A 9,094-nucleotide genomic window follows, 5' to 3' on the forward strand; every position below is an offset into this window, starting at 1 on the left:
GATAGCATTAGAAAGTCTTTATAAAATCATATTCATTCCATCCACAAGGAATCAAAGTGTTATCACCGAAGCTTGCTCTCCCTCTTTTATTTCTTTTGTCCAATTTTATTGAGAGTGAAAGTGGGAGGTGTGATAGAGTTAGTAAATTTATCACCCATAAATTTTGGTATTGAGTTAGTAAACTTTGAAAACCAACAAAACCAGTAAGAATTTAAGGTATGTTTACTTTAATAATGGATTTGTTATCAAGTTGTTTGGACCTGATTTTATAATATCGGCCCGGGCAATCGAGACCGTTAAATAAGTGGTTTCTAAACCGTTGGATTTCATATTTTTCTAGATATTACTATTGAATTTTCGTAGTAATTATCTTATGTAATATATTTATGGAAGCAACAACGGCAAAGTTCGAATTAATTGAGGTTATATGAAATACCGTGCAGCATTAGAGTTCTATCTTGCATACAGAACCACATAGAACAATTCCACAAGATATAATGGGACGATCAGCACATTGAGATGCTGTGTGGAGTAGTCAAAATAAAATGACGTGATGCCATGATTTTTATTACGCATGTGTGGATAAAAGTTATGAAGTGATGATGGAATATTCTTGGCAAGGTGCCAAGAATCTAGTCAAGCAAATTGCATCAGATTGGAACATGTGAGCTTTGAAATAGGAGAAAAATGAGATAATGATGGAGATTTTAAATTGGTTGGATAATTGCATGATGAGTCTGATCCACGCCAAGAAATTATCACGCAATACTCGGCAGCACATCCCTAAGGATACGGAGGGAAGACATTGAAACAAGCCTCCAATTCAACACATAAATTACCTTGCGCATTCTCTCGCTCTACGCGAAACCTCTCAACAATCTTGAGATTTTTATTTTTTTTCTTTTCGTCGACGCACCTTCAATTTGGATAAATAGCACTGTAAAAGCAACCGGCGAACATCTTCAGTTCAATGTTTAGACCTGATTTTACGATATCGGCCCGGGCAATCGAGATCATTAAATAAGTGGTTTCTAAACCGTTGGATTTCATATTTTTCTAGATATTACTATTGAATTTTTGTAGTAATTATCTTATGAAATATATTTATGGAAGCAACAACAGCAAAATTCGAATTAATTGAGGTTATGTGAAATACCGTGCAGCATTAGAGTTCTATCTTGCATACATAACCACATAGAACAATTCCACAAGGATATAATGGGACGATCAGCACGTTGAGATGCCGTGTGGAGTAGTCAAAATAAAGTGATGTGATGCCATGATTTTTATTACGCATGTGTGGATAAAAATTATGAAATGATGATGGAATATTCTTGGCAAGGTGCCAAGAATCTAGTCAAGCAAATTGTATCAGATTGGAACATGTGGGCTTTGAAAAAGGAGAAAAGGAGATAATGATGGAGATTTTAAATTGGTTGGATAATTGCATGATGCGTCTGATCCACGCCAAGAAATTATCACGCAATACTCGGCAGCACATCCCTATGGATAGGGAGGGAAGACATCGAAACAAGCCTTCAATTCAACACACAAATTACCTTGTGCATTCTCTCGCTCTACGCGAAACCTCTCAACAACCTTGAGATTTTTGCTTTTCCTCTTTTCGCCGATGCACATTCAGTTTGGATAAATAGCACTGTGAAGGCAACCAACGAACATCTTCAGTTTGGATAAACAGCACTGTTGCTGTAGAATCAGCCGACCGTGGAGCATTTTCAGTTTGGATAAACAGCACTGCGACAGGGCCGACTGGTTACCTATCAAAGTTTCGGTCGAGAAGGATTTTTTAATCCTTATCGGCAGATGTCATCTTGTTAGTCTTCTCGGCGAAGCGAAGTGTTACAAGTTATTATACTCGGCACGTTGAAAGCCGAGTCGTTTATGATTGGTTATTCCCAAGTAGGTTTTAGAGTTCTGCGTTCTGACGGCCGAACCACTTTTACAATCAAGACGTATATTCGTTTTGAATACATGTGTCCTTATACTCTAGTGTCGATTCGGCGTGCTTATACTCTTACGAATATAATCACAGTGACCGAATCTGACACCGACGCTTTGTGAACTTCGCAGAACTAGTAGCTTTGTCTTCAAGCTCTAGAACCTGAAGGCCGAGGCGTGTTCCTTTCTCGATCGCAGTCGCACGATCGAGAAGTCAGCCGCACATCCAACTCAACATCAACCAATTTTACTCCTCGGCCGAGCTCGGCCGACGAGTTGGTATGCCCCGCATACAACCGAAGGACGTAGTTAGCTTACTAATTACTCAGCCTGCACGCCACGTAGATTTACTAGTTTTTAGAGTCAACACAAGTAATCAAATATATGGCACCAGTTGTTTATGATCATACCCAATCGGACCAATCATTCATATCTCGTGGGAATTATACAAACTACTCTAACCTATAGTTTACATTGCCCTTTTTATGAAAGCAAATCTAATCATACCTTCTTCTTTTTTTCGCGCTAATCAAATTTTACAAATACTTCTTATTTGCTACGCACCTGTTTGGGGTGGGCTTCTCTACTAACCCCGAGACTGAAAGCATGCTTATTATGATCACACCATAAAGTGTAACAGATCTCTCACCCTCTCAATTTATCCTTTATATGCAGATAATTACTTTGAATTCTGTTTAATTAAATAATACGCTGCAAGGCTCGACCATAAAATATGCTGCAACATCTTGCCACTAAATTAATTAAGGGATGTGATATCCACACACTTTATTTTACTTCTCACACACCTTTTTAATTTTCAACCGTCGGATCGGATGAATTGAAGAAGATCCACGGAAAGAAATTATTAAGGGATGTGTGAGAAGTAAAATGAAGTGTGTGGATAACACACCCCTCAATTAAAGGTTTTTTTTAGTCAAAATGGTCATTGAGATTTGCATAATACATAACTTTGATCTTTGAGATTGAAAATCAATAGAAGTGGTCCATAAGATTGTCCACCATCCATTATTTTAGTCATTTCATTAAAAAACTCTGTTAAGTTGAGGATATTTTTAGCCAAAATAGTTTGTAAAATTTGTATAACACATAACTTTGGTCTCTAATATTTGCATAACACATAACTTCGGTCCTTGAGATTGTCCACTATCTATCATTTTGGTCATTCCGTTAAAAAACTCAGAGATCACTTAATGGAGTTTTTTAATGGTAGGACCAGGTGGACAATCTCAGGGACCACTTCTATTGATTTCTAATCTCAGGAACCAAAGTTATGTGTTATGCAAATCTCATGGACCATTTTGACTAAAAAATCTTAATTAAATCACTGTAATTTTCTTCTTGAAAAAATTTCACGATGTCATATCAGATGAACAATGTATTTGGACTAAACCTATATCTGTTTCAAGCATACGTAGACAATTTAAACTTGAAAAGTACCAATAAGAATGGGGACGCAACATGTGTGGATGTACTGTACAGTCTGTGCTGCACATGAACAATTCAATCAGATAGTGTAATGTAAACAAACTTAGAAGGCGGAACAAAGGAAAAAAAAAAGAAGAGAAACTTAGAAGGCGAATAATTTCTAATTTTAATTTGCATAGTCTAATCAGGCAATTTTCAAGACAAAACGGTAAACTCTTATGACAATTAAGGGTATGATGAACAATTTTAATTAGAAGGCGAATAATTTCTAACTTTAATTTGGCAATTTTTGCTACGTAGTACCACAATTTAGTGATATTCCTTTTCACTTCTAAGTAAAAAGTTTTAGTTCGATTCTCGCTAAAGGCGAATTTGAACCACATTATTGCTAACTCATTGTGATGCTAAACCCACTCCTCTACCCCTATAATGTAAGTAATATCGTTTATTTAGACAAATTTTAAGCCAAAACAATAAAATCTTTTGGCAATTATGGCTAACTTCAACCGAAGGAGGGTAAGAGGGCTCATTTTAGCCCTCTGGGCCTCCAAGAAATTAATATTTTAATGAACAGTGCATGACCATATTTCTTACAATCTCTAACCGAGGGCCAAATATAGCTCTGTCACAAAAAACCATCTCCAACCGAAGGCCAAAGAGCCATAAGGCCAAATATAATTTATTATTTAAATTTAAAAAAATTTGGCAGAAAAAAAATTCAAATCCAACTGCTAGCTGACATTAGCTAGCCTTTGGATTTAATTTAATTTTTTTGCTATAAATAGGGTGGATATTGGGCTATAAATACCGTGGGTTTCCGGGCATGATAGGGTCATTAGACTGCATGCATTGGAATTGGAAGAACTGTCCCACCGGATGGCAAGGAGGCTTTAGCGGAAGGTTAAGAAAGCTAACTGTTGTGTTAAAGATGGTTGCCTCGTATGACATATGAATCTGGGATGATTTCTTTGGAGTCTCTGGATCCCAATATGTCATTATACTTCTTGGGCATTCACCCCTCTTTAATAACCTAACGGAAGGTAAATCACCTCAACTTAACTGCTACATCAACGGGCGTCAGTACAATATGGGGTATTACATGGCATATGACATCTACCCAAAGTGGCCGACACTTGTCCAAGCAATTCCAAACCTTGCGAATGACGCCGAAAAGTGGTTTACCTTACAACAAGAGGCATACCGAAAAGATGTTGAAAGAACTTTCAGTATTCTACAAGCACGATGGAAGATCATCAAGAAACCGGCAAGAAGGTGGAGTTGAGAAAATTTGGACTCCCCCATGATGTCTTGCATCATGTTGATGCACAAAACCGGAAGGATCTTGGAACAACGTAAATCCGACCGTGAATCTGCAAGAAAGTAAAGAACACAAGATGTATCGTGGTTCACCCCAATGTTTGGGCTACGTCTACACTGAGTGAGGCCTCGTAATGTGAGAGTGAGGCTCTGAGGATCTCAGGCCTAAGAATTGGCCTCTTCTAATGAGGAGAGTGAGGAGTCCTTTTATAGAATAAAGGCTATTCACTTATTACATATTTGCCCCTTCATTTATTACATAATTACATTTGAGTCTCCTGAGTATTTATACGAGATCTAAATACGGAGGCCCTAAGTATGGTACAAACAGTAGTCCCCCAAGTCTTCAGTCAAGAGAGTCTTTTGGCTAGAGACTTGAAATTCAGTCCATGTGTGGGCCGAAGTAACTAGATGTCGTCTAGAACTGATACTCGATATGAGGTGGTGCCTAATCTGAAATGATGCTCAACTAAAAGTAGCACATGTTACGAGGCTGCTCTGCTTGTGGCTTATGTTGCCTTGGTTGGCTCGGCTTGTGGCGTTGAAGGTGAGGGAGTCCCTTTTATAGAGTAAGAGCTCGCTCCTCAATACATAAATGATGGGCTAGAGTCGATGCTCGCGGCGAGACGGTTGCTCCGCAGGCGGCGATGTTCTCTAATGATGGTGAGGGAGTCCCTTTTATAGAATAAGGGCTCGCTCCTCAATACATAAGTGATGGGTTAGGAGTGATGCTCGCAGCGAGCCGGTTGCTCAGCAGATGGCGATTCTCTCTAATGAAGGTGAGGCAGTCCTTTTTATAAAATAAGGGCTCGCTCCTCAGTACATGAATAATGGGTTAGGAGTGATGCTCGCGGCGAGGCGGTTGCTCAGCAGGCGGCGATGCTCTCTAATGATGGTGAGGGAGTGCCTTTTATAAAATGAGGGCTCGCTCCTCAATACATGAATAATGGATGCTCTCTAATGAAAGTGAGGGAGTCCATTTTATAGAATAATGACTCGTTCCTCAATACATAAATAATGGGCTAAGTCCCCCAAATATTTTTCATGAGGCCTAGTTGAGGCCTAATATATGGTACATAATGTAGTCCCCAAGTTTTCGGTCAATAGAGACTGTTGGCTGGAGACTTCAAATTGAATCCATGTATGGGCCGAAGTGGCGGTTGTTCGGAGGCGGTATTTGTATACCCTGCACTGAAGCTTTGTAAGTGAAGCTTTGCAAGTGAAGCTTTTGAAGCTGAAGCTTTGTAAATGAAGCTTTTGAAGCTGGAGCTCTGTAAATGAAGCTTTCTGACATGAGTGATGCTCATGAATGTTTATGTTGATTGACATGAGTGATGCTCATGGATGTTGACATGATTCTGCTCATGAATGTTGACATGAGTGATGTTCATGAATGTTGAATGATGGTCATGAATGTTTATATGTGATTGACATGAGTGATGCTCATGAATGTTTATGTATGATTGACATGAGTGATGCTCATGTATAATTTTGAAGTACTGTACGTACTTTTGATCACCTGGTTGGTGATAATAATGGTAGGCTGCCGAATAATTTTGGAGTACTGGGCGTACTTTTGATCACCTGGTTGGTGATAATAGCGGTAGGCTGCCGAATAATTTTGGAGTACTGGGCGTATTTTTGATCACCTGGTTGGTGGTAATAGAGGGTCTGGCTCTTTTGGGTATATGGGCATTCGCCCTTCACATAACATTCCAGCCCATTATTTTGGGCTTGCCGTTTTTTTTAATTATTACCCTCTGATGGGGTTTATACAGATGTCTCCGAAAGATAAGAAAAATAAATTACATCATTCAAAAATAAAATCGACCCTCTGCTCAATGGGTCACGCCCATAATTCCCTTTTTTTGCATGCCATCACCACCGTAATTATATCTGCTTCTTTTTATCTTCTTTTGCTTTTGCAGTGTCCCCCATGTGCTCTCGCAGAGGAAAGCCTTCCTTTATTCCTTACTTTTGCATATGGGTGTTTATTCCTTACTTTTGCATATAGACGATTAACCACTTAGGTTTACAAACATAACCCTAGTTACATGCTCACTGTAGCTTACATGATTAAAGCTAAAGTGAACAGTTTACCCATGTGAAGGAATCTGAATAATTTCTTCACTTTTGGTGTCGGCATCGCCAGGTCTCCTTGTATTCTGAGTGCGTGACTTTTTTTTCTAAAGTGGCATTGGATTCGCCAACTTTAGCATCCTCATGACTCTCGAGGTATTCAAAAGCAAAGCCTCCCTGTAACATGTATGTGATAGTCTATGTGGGTGGTCAGGAAATCCAGCGGGAGGGGATACTGAAAAGTGATCTAGCATTAGAAAAGGATCCAGGTTCCTCAACTCGCAGCTTCCAATGGCTTTCCTGGCAATAACACCATTGCCTTCGTGTTGGGTCTTGGCAAGGACCTTCTTGACGACCATTCTTGGGGGAAGAAAATGGAGGAAATGATTGGTGATCGGAATTAGACCCATTAGCTACTTGTGATTAAACCAGTGCATCCAATTCAGCTTCATTGCCTTCACTGCTTACTTCTTACTTTCTTTATCTCTAGATCTTTGAATGTATTGGATGTTAAGCTGAAATTTTCTTGGAAAAGTCAGGCGGGATTTTCCCGAAAAATCGCTGTAAAACCGAGAGCAAGAGCTGCACTGCAGCTTCTCCAAATCCATCTCGAAAGCCGACCTGAGATCTGTCGGTGTGTAAACGCAACATGTGGATGTGGGGAGGTTGATTGTGCTGATCACCTGATATGAGATTCAGGGAAAGGCCTAGTGGCACCGTGGTTTTCGTCTAAGGCCCGGAGACTTATGACGAAGCTTCTCGACCCAAACCCGAGTACCCGAATCACCATTTCCAAGGTCATGGACTCCTCCTGGTTCAAGAAATCAATTCCTAAAGTCATATTGACGAAACAGAAGCAGGAGTTCGACGAGCCAAGCGACAAGATCACGTCGAAGCAGACAGAGACACTGAATGCATTTCACATAATCTTGTTGTCGGATGGGTTTGATCTGTCGCCCTTCTTCGAAGAGAAGAAGCAGGAGGAGAGGGAGGAGCTGCGGTTCGTGACAACGCTGTAAGCGAGCAGCGTGATTTCAAAGCTGAATGAGGTGGCGGCGGTGGCGAAGTTCAGGATAAAGAAGAGTGACTCGATGGTAAGGCTACAGGGGCAGGAGAGCGGGCGGAAAGGGAAGCTAGCGATAGCGGAAGAGATATTTGCCATGACGCCGTCGTTTTTGGTGGTGAAGGTGAAGAAGGACAATGGTGATACGTTTGAGGTGGGGCGACCTCGATTTATCGAAAAGCGTGCTTGCCGCCTCTTTGGATGACCGAATATTAGATCCACTGCTAGCTGAAGATGAACCTGTTGCTGGATTACATTTGCTTGCCAAAAAGAATTTGGAATTAGCTTCGAGGTCTTGCACTTTACTTACATGTACAACAAAAGAAAATGCTAGCATAAGATCATTTGAATTGACTAAACTAGCATCAGATGTTACTTTTACTGGATCTTCAGGAACACGGAGTGTGGGTGTCGGTGCTTGGAGTGTCGATAGCTTTGTGATTTTGTAGATTCACGGTAGAGGTGAAAAGATGAAAGAGAACCGACACAACTTTTCGTATCGATTCCCACAGACGGCGCCAAATGTTGATGCACAAAACCGGAGGGGTCTTGGAACAACGTAAATCCGACCGTGAATCTGCAAGAAAGTAAAGAACACAAGATATATCGTGGTTCACCCCAATGTTTGGGCTACGTCCACACTGATATTGTATTTCTCTGTTTGTGAGAGGATTGTGAGGGAGAAAGAGCTTCTCTGTGAGGATGATAGCTCTGAATATGGGAGTGAGGCCTCGTAATGTGAGAGTGAGGCTCTGGGGATCTCAGGCCTAAAAATTGGCCTCTTCTAATGAGGAGAGTGAGGAGTCCTTTTATAGCATAAGGGCTCCTCACTTATTACATATTTGCCCCTTCATTTATTACATAATTACATTTGAGTCCCTCGAGTATTTATGCGAGATCTATATACGGATGCCCTAAGTATGGTACAAACACATCATATTACACAACATGATTGTGGAGGATGAGCGATATAGGTATATTGATGGAGAGTCTGATGACGACCAAAAGGATCCAAATAGGTCAATAAGGGATCGTGCAAAAATATATGATGGCCCTAATTTGTCTTTGAATCCAAGAATTGGTAGTATCTCTTTAAATGAGTACATAAGGCATTATAGGATGATACATTCCCATGCCACAAACAAGTACCTACAACAGGATCTTGTTGCACATCTTTGGGCCAAAAGAAGCATGAAGTAGACGTTTAAGTTTTATGTTGTTAAATGTTTT

This window comes from Malus domestica, chromosome 17, assembly GCF_042453785.1.
Source record: "Malus domestica chromosome 17, GDT2T_hap1".
Lineage (NCBI taxonomy): Eukaryota > Viridiplantae > Streptophyta > Magnoliopsida > Rosales > Rosaceae > Malus > Malus domestica.